The sequence below is a fragment of the Idiotropiscis lumnitzeri genome, unplaced genomic scaffold (genome assembly GCF_059441095.1).
Source record: "Idiotropiscis lumnitzeri isolate Australia: NSW breed Sydney's pygmy pipehorse unplaced genomic scaffold, RoL_Ilum_1.0 HiC_scaffold_114, whole genome shotgun sequence".
In the NCBI taxonomy this organism is placed as follows: domain Eukaryota; kingdom Metazoa; phylum Chordata; class Actinopteri; order Syngnathiformes; family Syngnathidae; genus Idiotropiscis; species Idiotropiscis lumnitzeri.
Window position 1 is genome coordinate 7,501 of NW_028283652.1, and position 15,256 is coordinate 22,756.

General features: G+C 43.2%; 9 non-coding genes and 1 pseudogene across 9 annotated transcripts; all 10 read left to right on the plus strand.

The window, feature by feature from the left end:
• The first annotated feature begins 4,891 nt into the window (after window positions 1-4,891).
• On the plus strand, window positions 4,892-5,010 carry LOC148315128 (5S ribosomal RNA). Its single transcript, XR_015840937.1, has one exon. It is a non-coding gene; the product is annotated as a 5S ribosomal RNA (ribosomal RNA).
• Window positions 5,011-6,002: 992 nt separating this feature from the next.
• On the plus strand, window positions 6,003-6,111 carry LOC148315129 (5S ribosomal RNA; annotated as a pseudogene).
• Window positions 6,112-7,104: 993 nt separating this feature from the next.
• Window positions 7,105-7,223, plus strand: LOC148315130 (5S ribosomal RNA). The gene has a single exon (XR_015840948.1). It is a non-coding gene; the product is annotated as a 5S ribosomal RNA (ribosomal RNA).
• Window positions 7,224-8,215: 992 nt separating this feature from the next.
• Window positions 8,216-8,334, plus strand: LOC148315131 (5S ribosomal RNA). The gene has a single exon (XR_015840959.1). It is a non-coding gene; the product is annotated as a 5S ribosomal RNA (ribosomal RNA).
• Window positions 8,335-9,326: 992 nt separating this feature from the next.
• Window positions 9,327-9,445, plus strand: LOC148315132 (5S ribosomal RNA). Its single transcript, XR_015841082.1, has one exon. It is a non-coding gene; the product is annotated as a 5S ribosomal RNA (ribosomal RNA).
• A 992-nt stretch (window positions 9,446-10,437) lies between these two features.
• Window positions 10,438-10,556, plus strand: LOC148315133 (5S ribosomal RNA). The gene has a single exon (XR_015840970.1). It is a non-coding gene; the product is annotated as a 5S ribosomal RNA (ribosomal RNA).
• Window positions 10,557-11,548: 992 nt separating this feature from the next.
• On the plus strand, window positions 11,549-11,667 carry LOC148315134 (5S ribosomal RNA). Its single transcript, XR_015840982.1, has one exon. It is a non-coding gene; the product is annotated as a 5S ribosomal RNA (ribosomal RNA).
• Window positions 11,668-12,659: 992 nt separating this feature from the next.
• Window positions 12,660-12,778, plus strand: LOC148315135 (5S ribosomal RNA). Its single transcript, XR_015841240.1, has one exon. It is a non-coding gene; the product is annotated as a 5S ribosomal RNA (ribosomal RNA).
• Window positions 12,779-13,770: 992 nt separating this feature from the next.
• On the plus strand, window positions 13,771-13,889 carry LOC148315136 (5S ribosomal RNA). Its single transcript, XR_015840993.1, has one exon. It is a non-coding gene; the product is annotated as a 5S ribosomal RNA (ribosomal RNA).
• A 992-nt stretch (window positions 13,890-14,881) lies between these two features.
• On the plus strand, window positions 14,882-15,000 carry LOC148315137 (5S ribosomal RNA). The gene has a single exon (XR_015841004.1). It is a non-coding gene; the product is annotated as a 5S ribosomal RNA (ribosomal RNA).
• Window positions 15,001-15,256: the final 256 nt, after the last annotated feature.

Sequence of the window (15,256 nt, forward strand, 5' to 3'; positions counted from 1 at the left end):
GTAGCCCTCGGCTCCCCCAGGTCTTGTGGCGTAGCAATCCTGTCTAGGACCTGTGCACTGGGCCACCCCAACCTGGTGCATGCTGATCCGGGGGGCAGATTTATAGTGGTAGACTTTAATGGCTCATTGCCTCTCCGACTCATCAACCTCCATGCACCAAACCTGGAGCTAAAAAGACGAGACTTTTTCTTACATGTGTTTTCTTTTGTCAACAATAGAACAATCATGACTGGCGACTTCAATGTCGCCCTGAGTAAATTGGACATTAGTGTCAACAACACCTACAAAAATGATGTCAGCAGAAATTGTCTACTGAACTTGATCAACAACAACAATATGTTAGAAATCTGGAGAACCCTAAACCTCAGGGGGAGGGCTTTCTCGCGCAAACAAATAGTACTGGGCACGCTTAAACAATCGCGCATTGATTTGTGCTTAGCGTCTGCTTCCCTTGCGCAGAGACTGGACAATCCCAAGTACACATGGTCTGGACAGAGTGATCACGCGCTACTGTCGTTTGATCTATGTCTATACAAAAGCAGGCGGACCGGTGGTCTCTGGGTCTTCAATAAGTCGCTTCTAGAAGATGAGAGCTTTATTTCAAAAGTAAACTATTTTCTTGATGGGATAAAGGAGGAGTCTAAGTATGTAGACAGGATCACAGACTGGTGGGAAAGTGTCAAACTACGTTTAAAAAAATTGTCAATTAATCATTGTAGAGCTAAGTCTTGGGTGGAAAAATTAGAGGAGAACACTGTGAGAGACCAATTGCTGAAAATAACTCTATCTGCGGCGATAACACGTGGGCCTGTGGACCCGTTATTTTTCTCGCTGCAACATAAACTCGAGCTGCTTGAAGCAAAGAAGTGTAGAGGGGCAGCCCTGAGGGCCAAAGCTCAAAATGCTGTAGAGGGCGAGCGATCAACAGCGTACTTTTTGGGACTGGAAAAAAATAAACAAGGAAAAGCATATATATCTAAATTGTGGTCTCACAAATCTCACGCGATGGTCACGGACATTGATGACATTTTAGAAGAGGTCGAATTTTTCTATACTGATCTCTTCAAATTCCGACAACCGTTGACAGATCATGCCACCGAGGCCATAGCCGCCTTAAACCGTGTACTGAGTGTGGACGATAAAGACATGTGCGACAACTCAATGTCCGAATTCGAAATCACAAAGGCAATCCAAGATCTAAATAATAAAAAAAGCCCAGGTTGCGATGGTCTAACGGCTGAGTTCTTTAAGGCTTTTATGAAAAAGCTGTCACCTATCTTGCTCAATTTGTTTCATCACATGGAAAAAAAAGATCTGGTCCCTTCATCATTTTGCGAAGGTACCGTTACGTTAATACACAAGAAAGGTGCGTCTGAACAATTGAGCAACTATAGACCGATTAGTCTTTTGAACACTGACTATAAAATCTTAGCCAAAGTTTTAGCAGCTCGTCTCAAAAAAGTAATGGGTACCATCATCTCCGAAACGCAGTCATATAGCATTCCGACAAGGGATATTTCAGACACTATTTTAAGTATAAAGTATTTAACTAAACACATGGCTGCCTCGTGCGGAATTCATGTCAGCCTCGATTTAGAAAAAGCCTTTGATAGGGTGGAGCACCCTTTTTTATGGAAGGTGCTTGACAAATTTGGATTTGGGTCTTCCTTTACCAATTGGATAAAACGTCTGTATGCAAACGCAGCCAGTAAAATCAAAGTGAACGGACTACTGACAGGACCTGTTAAATTGGGAAGGTCAGTGAGACAGGGGTGCCCCCTGTCCTCACTACTCTTTAGCCTTGTTGTAGAACCACTTGCGGCCCTCCTCAAACAAAATAACAGCATAAAAGGCATTTGGACACCAAGTGGACGCGTAGTTAAGATTCTACAGTATGCGGACGATACAAACCTGTTTGTCAGAGACGTGGAGAGTCTAAGTGTAGCTCTCAACGAGCTCAACATTTTCTGCCAAGCCTCGGGTGCAAAAGTCAATTTTGATAAGTCCACCATGGCCGTTTTTGGTACCACCAGCGCTGTGCCAAAGACCTGGGGTTTTAAAGAGGCCACACTCAGCCAAAAAATCCTTGGTGTTTGGATTGGGGAGAACACTTCTCGTTGTGATGAACAGCAATGGGAAACAGTTTTACCACAAGTAAAATCCACTTTAGATATGTGGAAATTCAGGAATTTAACTCTGAAAGGGAAAATATTGGTCATCAATAACCTGTGTATTTCAAAATTAATTCACTCACTGACTGTCACTCACATGTCCGCGAATGTTTTAAATAGATTAAATTTAACTTTTAATTATTTCATGTGGAAGAGGGAAAGAGGTTTCATTGGGCACTATACCTTGATCGGTGATGTCCAAGCAGGTGGCTTAAATTTGACAGACATTGGCACAAAAAAGGCTGCACTACGCTTGAAGCTGCTCAGAAAGTTTTTAAATCCTGCCTTCTCAGCTCCCTGGAAGGATTTTCTTCTGCCAATTTTAGAGGGTCTAGGCTGCTACGGCGTCTTCAATCTCTGCCAGATGTTGCCTCGCAAGATGTTCCCCCCTCTGGACCCCTTCGAAAAAGAAATCTTAGAGGCGTGGTGGGCATTGCGGCCATGGGTTAGGACAGAGCCAATGTCACTCCATCAACTGCAGAACATTCCACTTAGGTTCAATCCCGATCTCCTGGGCGGTGAGCCAGGGAGTGGGGAAAGGATGTTAAGTGGGGTTTTAGAAAGTGCACACATCCGAACAATGGGTGATTTATTAGACCAGAAAGGGAATTTTAACATTGAACGCATTCGCACCTTGTTTCGCTTCCACAAAGTTCCCTTTCGAAGGGCCACTGTGTTGCGCTCAGTGGGAAAAATCAGAGACTCCGTGCATTGCCACTGGGGGCACCTTCTGGGGCGGATGTCACAGAGTGAACACACCACCACGAAGTCAGATTTAAATTATGTGCTGACCTTTGGGGCTCGACCGACTAGACTGGCAGAGTGCACAACAAAACTACTCTATCATGTGTTGCTAACCAAAATACTGAAAAAGCCAGCAGCAGAAAACGCGTGGCGTCAGGCATACCCCACCCTGGCTCCCTCGTCCATCTGGGCTGACATGTTTAACTGGTGTACTCCACCCAAGGTAAGTAACACTGATTTTAAAATAAGACACAGGATAATCTTTCCATGTACAACGCTGCATGCTTTTCTACCAAGTGCCTATGACAGGACATGTCCAGTGTGCGGAGAGGAACCGGAGGATTTTCACCATCTCATTCTCCAATGCCGAGTCGTGCGACATTTCAGATCCAGACTAGAAGATCTCATTGCCAGGAGGCTGGGGGTGAAACTCCCCTCGCCGGTAGTCGGTGGTGGCGGTGACCAGAATTCCTGGCTTCTCCTGTTCGGTATCATCCCTTCACCATGGAAAGGCCTAAATGTCAAAGCCCTCAAGCTGCTCTTGGCCATAGCACGTCATTCCATCGTCATCACAAGAAACATCCACCTGCATGAAAAAAGGAAAGGCGATCACTGGTCCATCTTCAAATCGTTGGTCATCTCCCATCTCACCCATCTTCAGGAACATCGACCCCAACGTTTTCAAGACGACTTGGCAGTAAACAACGGACTAGTAACTTTCTCTGCTGACAACAGTCTGGACTTTCATTTTTAAAATGCATCCTTGGTTACGACTGTCTATCGTTGGACATCCCTACTGATGTTTGTTCACGAATGTTTGGATCTTGAGTCAAACCTCTATTTGTACAGATGTTTTTTTTACAATAATAAAAAAAAAATAAAAAAAAGAACGACCGATCTCGTCCGATCTCGGAAGCTAAGCAGGGTCGGGCCTGGTTAGTACTTGGATGGGAGACCGCCTGGGAATACCAGGTGCTGTAAGCTTTTGCACCGCAAAAATAAAAAAAACTTTTGACAAATGTAAGCAAGTATGCGAGCTGCTTTTTTATAAATTTCCACATATTCGCCTGACAGGCTGAGAGCACAAAATGCCAACATTCAGCGTCCCCTGCCTTTGGGTGTTGCTACAGTCTCGCCGTGGACGACTCGCAAATGCGTGTGGCAATTTGCAAATGCGTGTCTGGAGACTTGAGTGTGGCTCCGGAGCTCCACATTAAGACCAAAAGGGGACTCTCGTAGTCTACAGGTGTAGCAGACAGATGACCCGATGCAGTCCGGTTGGGTTGGTGCAGTGAGTGTTTACTAAATAAAAAGTTAATGAATCAATTTAAAAAAATGGTGTTTACTGAATGCAATAAAGGGAAGTATAGTTAATGTGGCAATTAGCAGGTGTGGAGAAGCTTCATTCATTTTTTTTAGCTTCACTGGTTATATCATTGGTTCTTATTTTATTAGTTCCACTTTATTCTTCCATTTATTCCAATTTAATTTAAATAATGTCAAATAAATGGTACATGACCATGGGTGGATAGCAGTGAACGCCCCCCCAAGTTATTGGTGTATATATTGGTGGTACGGGGCTGGTATAATATTAGTGCCCCCATGTGGTCCGAATGTGTAGCTACGGAGCCACACACAAGTCTCCTGACACGCATTTGCAAATCAGCACACGCATTTGCGAGTCGTCCGCGGCAGGACTGTAGCAAACGTCACCTGTAAGAAAAGGTCCCGTTTTTACAGGTCGCCCATCTACGGATTTTTGTCCGCATTTAACCATGTGTATGTGCCAACAAATCATTGTACACATTTGCTGATATTTGTCATATATCTGTGACTTCAATCATGCATTGTAGATTGTTGTGACACATTTGTGACTGTGGTTATAGTTTCAGATTCTTGTTACGTATTTTTGGATTGAAGTATTTGCCACAATAAAGACAACATGTATAAAATGCAAAATTTTGAAAGGAATTCTCGCTTACGGCCATACTACCCTGAGAACGCCCGATCTCGTCCGATCTCGGAAGCTAAGCAGGGTCGGGCCTGGTTAGTACTTGGATGGGAGACCGCCTGGGAATACCAGGTGCTGTAAGCTTTTGCACCGCAAAAATAAAAAAAACTTTTGACAAATGTAAGCAAGTATGCGAGCTGCTTTTTTATAAATTTCCACATATTCGCCTGACAGGCTGAGAGCACAAAATGCCAACATTCAGCGTCCCCTGCCTTTGGGTGTTGCTACAGTCTCGCCGTGGACGACTCGCAAATGCGTGTGGCAATTTGCAAATGCGTGTCTGGAGACTTGAGTGTGGCTCCGGAGCTCCACATTAAGACCAAAAGGGGACTCTCGTAGTCTACAGGTGTAGCAGACAGATGACCCGATGCAGTCCGGTTGGGTTGGTGCAGTGAGTGTTTACTAAATAAAAAGTTCATGAATCAATTTTAAAAAATGGTGTTTACTGAATGCAATAAAGGGAAGTATAGTTAATGTGGCAATTAGCAGGTGTGGAGAAGCTTCATTCATTTTTTTTAGCTTCACTGGTTATATCATTGGTTCTTATTTTATTAGTTCCACTTTATTCTTCCATTTATTCCAATTTAATTTAAATAATGTCAAATAAATGGTACATGACCATGGGTGGATAGCAGTGAACGCCCCCCCAAGTTATTGGTGTATATATTGGTGGTACGGGGCTGGTATAATATTAGTGCCCCCATGTGGTCCGAATGTGTAGCTACGGAGCCACACACAAGTCTCCTGACACGCATTTGCAAATCAGCACACGCATTTGCGAGTCGTCCGCGGCAGGACTGTAGCAAACGTCACCTGTAAGAAAAGGTCCCGTTTTTACAGGTCGCCCATCTACGGATTTTTGTCCGCATTTAACCATGTGTATGTGCCAACAAATCATTGTACACATTTGCTGATATTTGTCATATATCTGTGACTTCAATCATGCATTGTAGATTGTTGTGACACATTTGTGACTGTGGTTATAGTTTCAGATTCTTGTTACGTATTTTTGGATTGAAGTATTTGCCACAATAAAGACCACATGTATAAAATGCAAAATTTTGAAAGGAATTCTCGCTTACGGCCATACTACCCTGAGAACGCCCGATCTCGGAAGCTAAGCAGGGTCGGGCCTGGTTAGTACTTGGATAGGAGACCGCCTGGGAATACCAGGTGCTGTAAGCTTTTGCACCGCAAAAATAAAAAAAACTTTTGACAAATGTAAGCAAGTATGCGAGCTGCTTTTTTATAAATTTCCACATATTCGCCTGACAGGCTGAGAGCACAAAATGCCAACATTCAGCGTCCCCTGCCTTTGGGTGTTGCTACAGTCTCGCCGTGGACGACTCGCAAATGCGTGTGGCAATTTGCAAATGCGTGTCTGGAGACTTGAGTGTGGCTCCGGAGCTCCACATTAAGACCAAAAGGGGACTCTCGTAGTCTACAGGTGTAGCAGACAGATGACCCGATGCAGTCCGGTTGGGTTGGTGCAGTGAGTGTTTACTAAATAAAAAGTTAATGAATCAATTTTAAAAAATGGTGTTTACTGAATGCAATAAAGGGAAGTATAGTTAATGTGGCAATTAGCAGGTGTGGAGAAGCTTCATTCATTTTTTTTTAGCTTCACTGGTTATATCATTGGTTCTTATTTTATTAGTTCCACTTTATTCTTCCATTTATTCCAATTTAATTTAAATAATGTCAAATAAATGGTACATGACCATGGGTGGATAGCAGTGAACGCCCCCCCAGGTTATTGGTGTATATATTGGTGGTACGGGGCTGGTATAATATTAGTGCCCCCATGTGGTCCGAATGTGTAGCTACGGAGCCACACACAAGTCTCCTGACACGCATTTGCAAATCAGCACACGCATTTGCGAGTCGTCCGCGGCAGGACTGTAGCAAACGTCACCTGTAAGAAAAGGTCCCGTTTTTACAGGTCGCCCATCTACGGATTTTTGTCCGCATTTAACCATGTGTATGTGCCAACAAATCATTGTACACATTTGCTGATATTTGTCATATATCTGTGACTTCAATCATGCATTGTAGATTGTTGTGACACATTTGTGACTGTGGTTATAGTTTCAAATTCTTGTTACGTGTTTTTGGATTGAAGTATTTGCCACAATAAAGACAACATGTATAAAATGCAAAATTTTGAAAGGAATTCTCGCTTACGGCCATACTACCCTGAGAACGCCCGATCTCGTCCGATCTCGGAAGCTAAGCAGGGTCGGGCCTGGTTAGTACTTGGATGGGAGACCGCCTGGGAATACCAGGTGCTGTAAGCTTTTGCACCGCAAAAATAAAAAAAACTTTTGACAAATGTAAGCAAGTATGCGAGCTGCTTTTTTATAAATTTCCACATATTCGCCTGACAGGCTGAGAGCACAAAATGCCAACATTCAGCGTCCCCTGCCTTTGGGTGTTGCTACAGTCTCGCCGTGGACGACTCGCAAATGCGTGTGGCAATTTGCAAATGCGTGTCTGGAGACTTGAGTGTGGCTCCGGAGCTCCACATTAAGACCAAAAGGGGACTCTCGTAGTCTACAGGTGTAGCAGACAGATGACCCGATGCATTCCGGTTGGGTTGGTGCAGTGAGTGTTTACTAAATAAAAAGTTAATGAATCAATTTTAAAAAATGGTGTTTACTGAATGCAATAAAGGGAAGTATAGTTAATGTGGCAATTAGCAGGTGTGGAGAAGCTTCATTCATTTTTTTTAGCTTCACTGGTTATATCATTGGTTCTTATTTTATTAGTTCCACTTTATTCTTCCATTTATTCCAATTTAATTTAAATAATGTCAAATAAATGGTACATGACCATGGGTGGATAGCAGTGAACGCCCCCCCAAGTTATTGGTGTATATATTGGTGGTACGGGGCTGGTATAATATTAGTGCCCCCATGTGGTCCGAATGTGTAGCTACGGAGCCACACACAAGTCTCCTGACACGCATTTGCAAATCAGCACACGCATTTGCGAGTCGTCCGCGGCAGGACTGTAGCAAACGTCACCTGTAAGAAAAGGTCCAGTTTTTACAGGTCGCCCATCCACGGATTTTTGTCCGCATTTAACCACGTGTATGTGCCAACAAATCATTGTACACATTTGCTGATATTTGTCATATATCTGTGACTTCAATCATGCATTGTAGATTGTTGTGACACATTTGTGACTGTGGTTATAGTTTCAGATTCTTGTTACGTATTTTTGGATTGAAGTATTTGCCACAATAAAGACAAAATGTATAAAATGCAAAATTTTGAAAGGAATTCTCGCTTACGGCCATACTACCCTGAGAACGCCCGATCTCGTCCGATCTCGGAAGCTAAGCAGGGTCGGGCCTGGTTAGTACTTGGATGGGAGACCGCCTGGGAATACCAGGTGCTGTAAGCTTTTGCACCGCAAAAATAAAAAAAACTTTTGACAAATGTAAGCAAGTATGCGAGCTGCTTTTTTATAAATTCCCACATATTCGCCTGACAGGCTGAGAGCACAAAATGCCAACATTCAGCGTCCCCTGCCTTTGGGTGTTGCTACAGTCTCGCCGTGGACGACTCGCAAATGCGTGTGGCAATTTGCAAATGCGTGTCTGGAGACTTGAGTGTGGCTCCGGAGCTCCACATTAAGACCAAAAGGGGACTCTCGTAGTCTACAGGTGTAGCAGACAGATGACCCGATGCAGTCCGGTTGGGTTGGTGCAGTGAGTGTTTACTAAATAAAAAGTTAATGAATCAATTTTAAAAAATGGTGTTTACTGAATGCAATAAAGGGAAGTATAGTTAATGTGGCAATTAGCAGGTGTGGAGAAGCTTCATTCATTTTTTTTAGCTTCACTGGTTATATCATTGGTTCTTATTTTATTAGTTCCACTTTATTCTTCCATTTATTCCAATTTAATTTAAATAATGTCAAATAAATGGTACATGACCATGGGTGGATAGCAGTGAACGCCCCCCCAAGTTATTGGTGTATATTTTGGTGGTACGGGGCTGGTATAATATTAGTGCCCCCATGTGGTCCGAATGTGTAGCTACGGAGCCACACACAAGTCTCCTGACACGCATTTGCAAATCAGCACACGCATTTGCGAGTCGTCCGCGGCAGGACTGTAGCAAATGTCACCTGTAAGAAAAGGTCCAGTTTTTACAGGTCGCCCATCCACGGATTTTTGTCCGCATTTAACCATGTGTATGTGCCAACAAATCATTGTACACATTTGCTGATATTTGTCATATATCTGTGACTTCAATCATGCATTGTAGATTGTTGTGACACATTTGTGACTGTGGTTATAGTTTCAGATTCTTGTTACGTATTTTTGGATTGAAGTATTTGCCACAATAAAGACAACATGTATAAAATGCAAAATTTTGAAAGGAATTCTCGCTTACGGCTATACTACCCTGAGAACGCCCGATCTCGTCCGATCTCGGAAGCTAAGCAGGGTCGGGCCTGGTTAGTACTTGGATGGGAGACCGCCTGGGAATACCAGGTGCTGTAAGCTTTTGCACCGCAAAAATAAAAAAAACTTTTGACAAATGTAAGCAAGTATGCGAGCTGCTTTTTTATAAATTCCCACATATTCGCCTGACAGGCTGAGAGCACAAAATGCCAACATTCAGCGTCCCCTGCCTTTGGGTGTTGCTACAGTCTCGCCGTGGACGACTCGCAAATGCGTGTGGCAATTTGCAAATGCGTGTCTGGAGACTTGAGTGTGGCTCCGGAGCTCCACATTAAGACCAAAAGGGGACTCTCGTAGTCTACAGGTGTAGCAGACAGATGACCCGATGCAGTCCGGTTGGGTTGTTGCAGTGAGTGTTTACTAAATAAAAAGTTAATGAATCAATTTAAAAAAATGGTGTTTACTGAATGCAATAAAGGGAAATATAGTTAATGTGGCAATTAGCAGGTGTGGAGAAGCTTCATTCATTTTTTTTAGCTTCACTGGTTATATCATTGGTTCTTATTTTATTAGTTCCACTTTATTCTTCCATTTATTCCAATTTAATTTAAATAATGTCAAATAAATGGTACATGACCATGGGTGGATAGCAGTGAACGCCCCCCCAAGTTATTGGTGTATATATTGGTGGTACGGGGCTGGTATAATATTAGTGCCCCCATGTGGTCCGAATGTGTAGCTACGGAGCCACACACAAGTCTCCTGACACGCATTTGCAAATCAGCACACGCATTTGCGAGTCGTCCGCGGCAGGACTGTAGCAAACGTCACCTGTAAGAAAAGGTCCAGTTTTTACAGGTCGCCCATCCACGGATTTTTGTCCGCATTTAACCATGTGTATGTGCCAACAAATCATTGTACACATTTGCTGATATTTGTCATATATCTGTGACTTCAATCATGCATTGTAGATTGTTGTGACACATTTGTGACTGTGGTTATAGTTTCAGATTCTTGTTACGTATTTTTGGATTGAAGTATTTGCCACAATAAAGACAAAATGTATAAAATGCAAAATTTTGAAAGGAATTCTCGCTTACGGCCATACTACCCTGAGAACGCCCGATCTCGTCCGATCTCGGAAGCTAAGCAGGGTCGGGCCTGGTTAGTACTTGGATGGGAGACCGCCTGGGAATACCAGGTGCTGTAAGCTTTTGCACCGCAAAAATAAAAAAAACTTTTGACAAATGTAAGCAAGTATGCGAGCTGCTTTTTTATAAATTCCCACATATTCGCCTGGCAGGCTGAGAGCACAAAATGCCAACATTCAGCGTCCCCTGCCTTTGGGTGTTGCTACAGTCTCGCCGTGGACGACTCGCAAATGCGTGTGGCAATTTGCAAATGCGTGTCTGGTGACTTGAGTGTGGCTCCGGAGCTCCACATTAAGACCAAAAGGGGACTCTCGTAGTCTACAGGTGTAGCAGACAGATGACCCGATGCAGTCCGGTTGGGTTGGTGCAGTGAGTGTTTACTAAATAAAAAGTTAATGAATCAATTTTAAAAAATGGTGTTTACTGAATGCAATAAAGGGAAGTATAGTTAATGTGGCAATTAGCAGGTGTGGAGAAGCTTCATTCATTTTTTTTAGCTTCACTGGTTATATCATTGGTTCTTATTTTATTAGTTCCACTTTATTCTTCCATTTATTCCAATTTAATTTAAATAATGTCAAATAAATGGTACATGACCATGGGTGGATAGCAGTGAACGCCCCCCCAAGTTATTGGTGTATATATTGGTGGTACGGGGCTGGTATAATATTAGTGCCCCCATGTGGTCCGAATGTGTAGCTACGGAGCCACACACAAGTCTCCTGACACGCATTTGCAAATCAGCACACGCATTTGCGAGTCGTCCGCGGCAGGACTGTAGCAAACGTCACCTGTAAGAAAAGGTCCAGTTTTTACAGGTCGCCCATCCACGGATTTTTGTCCGCATTTAACCACGTGTATGTGCCAACAAATCATTGTACACATTTGCTGATATTTGTCATATATCTGTGACTTCAATCATGCATTGTAGATTGTTGTGACACATTTGTGACTGTGGTTATAGTTTCAGATTCTTGTTACGTATTTTTGGATTGAAGTATTTGCCACAATAAAGACAAAATGTATAAAATGCAAAATTTTGAAAGGAATTCTCGCTTACGGCCATACTACCCTGAGAACGCCCGATCTCGTCCGATCTCGGAAGCTAAGCAGGGTCGGGCCTGGTTAGTACTTGGATGGGAGACCGCCTGGGAATACCAGGTGCTGTAAGCTTTTGCACCGCAAAAATAAAAAAAACTTTTGACAAATGTAAGCAAGTATGCGAGCTGCTTTTTTATAAATTCCCACATATTCGCCTGGCAGGCTGAGAGCACAAAATGCCAACATTCAGCGTCCCCTGCCTTTGGGTGTTGCTACAGTCTCGCCGTGGACGACTCGCAAATGCGTGTGGCAATTTGCAAATGCGTGTCTGGAGACTTGAGTGTGGCTCCGGAGCTCCACATTAAGACCAAAAGGGGACTCTCGTAGTCTACAGGTGTAGCAGACAGATGACCCGATGCAGTCCGGTTGGGTTGGTGCAGTGAGTGTTTACTAAATAAAAAGTTAATGAATCAATTTTAAAAAATGGTGTTTACTGAATGCAATAAAGGGAAGTATAGTTAATGTGGCAATTAGCAGGTGTGGAGAAGCTTCATTCATTTTTTTTAGCTTCACTGGTTATATCATTGGTTCTTATTTTATTAGTTCCACTTTATTCTTCCATTTATTCCAATTTAATTTAAATAATGTCAAATAAATGGTACATGACCATGGGTGGATAGCAGTGAACGCCCCCCCAAGTTATTGGTGTATATATTGGTGGTACGGGGCTGGTATAATATTAGTGCCCCCATGTGGTCCGAATGTGTAGCTACGGAGCCACACACAAGTCTCCTGACACGCATTTGCAAATCAGCACACGCATTTGCGAGTCGTCCGCGGCAGGACTGTAGCAAACGTCACCTGTAAGAAAAGGTCCAGTTTTTACAGGTCGCCCATCCACGGATTTTTGTCCGCATTTAACCATGTGTATGTGCCAACAAATCATTGTACACATTTGCTGATATTTGTCATATATCTGTGACTTCAATCATGCATTGTAGATTGTTGTGACACATTTGTGACTGTGGTTATAGTTTCAGATTCTTGTTACGTATTTTTGGATTGAAGTATTTGCCACAATAAAGACAAAATGTATAAAATGCAAAATTTTGAAAGGAATTCTCGCTTACGGCCATACTACCCTGAGAACGCCCGATCTCGTCCGATCTCGGAAGCTAAGCAGGGTCGGGCCTGGTTAGTACTTGGATGGGAGACCGCCTGGGAATACCAGGTGCTGTAAGCCTTTGCACCGCAAAAATAAAAAAAACTTTTGACAAATGTAAGCAAGTATGCGAGCTGCTTTTTTATAAATTCCCACATATTCGCCTGACAGGCTGAGAGCACAAAATGCCAACATTCAGCGTCCCCTGCCTTTGGGTGTTGCTACAGTCTCGCCGTGGACGACTCGCAAATGCGTGTGGCAATTTGCAAATGCGTGTCTGGAGACTTGAGTGTGGCTCCGGAGCTCCACATTAAGACCAAAAGGGGACTCTCGTAGTCTACAGGTGTAGCAGACAGATGACCCGATGCAGTCCGGTTGGGTTGGTGCAGTGAGTGTTTACTAAATAAAAAGTTAATGAATCAATTTTAAAAAATGGTGTTTACTGAATGCAATAAAGGGAAGTATAGTTAATGTGGCAATTAGCAGGTGTGGAGAAGCTTCATTCATTTTTTTTAGCTTCACTGGTTATATCATTGGTTCTTATTTTATTAGTTCCACTTTATTCTTCCATTTATTCCAATTTAATTTAAATAATGTCAAATAAATGGTACATGACCATGGGTGGATAGCAGTGAACGCCCCCCCAAGTTATTGGTGTATATATTGGTGGTACGGGGCTGGTATAATATTAGTGCCCCCATGTGGTCCGAATGTGTAGCTACGGAGCCACACACAAGTCTCCTGACACGCATTTGCAAATCAGCACACGCATTTGCGAGTCGTCCGCGGCAGGACTGTAGCAAACGTCACCTGTAAGAAAAGGTCCCGTTTTTACAGGTCGCCCATCTACGGATTTTTGTCCGCATTTAACCATGTGTATGTGCCAACAAATCATTGTACACATTTGCTGATATTTGTCATATATCTGTGACTTCAATCATGCATTGTAGATTGTTGTGACACATTTGTGACTGTGGTTATAGTTTCAGATTCTTGTTACGTATTTTTGGATTGAAGTATTTGCCACAATAAAGACAACATGTATAAAATGCAAAATTTTAAAAGGAATTCTCGCTTACGGCCATACTACCCTGAGAACGCCCGATCTCGTCCGATCTCGGAAGCTAAGCAGGGTCGGGCCTGGTTAGTACTTGGATGGGAGACCGCCTGGGAATACCAGGTGCTGTAAGCTTTTGCACCGCAAAAATAAAAAAAACTTTTGACAAATGTAAGCAAGTATGCGAGCTGCTTTTTTATAAATTCCCACATATTCGCCTGGCAGGCTGAGAGCACAAAATGCCAACATTCAGCGTCCCCTGCCTTTGGGTGTTGCTACAGTCTCGCCGTGGACGACTCGCAAATGCGTGTGGCAATTTGCAAATGCGCGTCTGGAGACTTGAGTGTGGCTCCGGAGCTCCACATTAAGACCAAAAGGGGACTCTCGTAGTCTACAGGTGTAGCAGACAGATGACCCGATGCAGTCCGGTTGGGTTGGTGCAGTGAGTGTTTACTAAATAAAAAGTTAATGAATCAATTTTAAAAAATGGTGTTTACTGAATGCAATAAAGGGAAGTATAGTTAATGTGGCAATTAGCAGGTGTGGAGAAGCTTCATTCATTTTTTTTAGCTTCACTGGTTATATCATTGGTTCTTATTTTATTAGTTCCACTTTATTCTTCCATTTATTCCAATTTAATTTAAATAATGTCAAATAAATGGTACATGACCATGGGTGGATAGCAGTGAACGCCCCCCCAAGTTATTGGTGTATATTTTGGTGGTACGGGGCTGGTATAATATTAGTGCCCCCATGTGGTCCGAATGTGTAGCTACGGAGCCACACACAAGTCTCCTGACACGCATTTGCAAATCAGCACACGCATTTGCGAGTCGTCCGCGGCAGGACTGTAGCAAACGTCACCGGTAAGAAAAGGTCCAGTTTTTACAGGTCGCCCATCCACGGATTTTTGTCCGCATTTAACCACGTGTATGTGCCAACAAATCATTGTACACATTTGCTGATATTTGTCATATATCTGTGACTTCAATCATGCATTGTAGATTGTTGTGACACATTTGTGACTGTGGTTATAGTTTCAGATTCTTGTTACGTATTTTTGGATTGAAGTATTTGCCACAATAAAGACAAAATGTATAAAATGCAAAATTTTGAAAGGAATTCTCGCTTACGGCCATACTACCCTGAGAACGCCCGATCTCGTCCGATCTCGGAAGCTAAGCAGGGTCGGGCCTGGTTAGTACTTGGATGGGAGACCGCCTGGGAATACCAGGTGCTGTAAGCTTTTGCACCGCAAAAATAAAAAAAACTTTTGACAAATGTAAGCAAGTATGCGAGCTGCTTTTTTATAAATTCCCACATATTCGCCTGGCAGGCTGAGAGCACAAAATGCCAACATTCAGCGTCCCCTGCCTTTGGGTGTTGCTACAGTCTCGCCGTGGACGACTCGCAAATGCGTGTGGCAATTTGCAAATGCGTGTCTGGAGACTTGAGTGTGGCTCCGGAGCTCCACATTAAGACCAAAAGGGGACTCTCGTAGT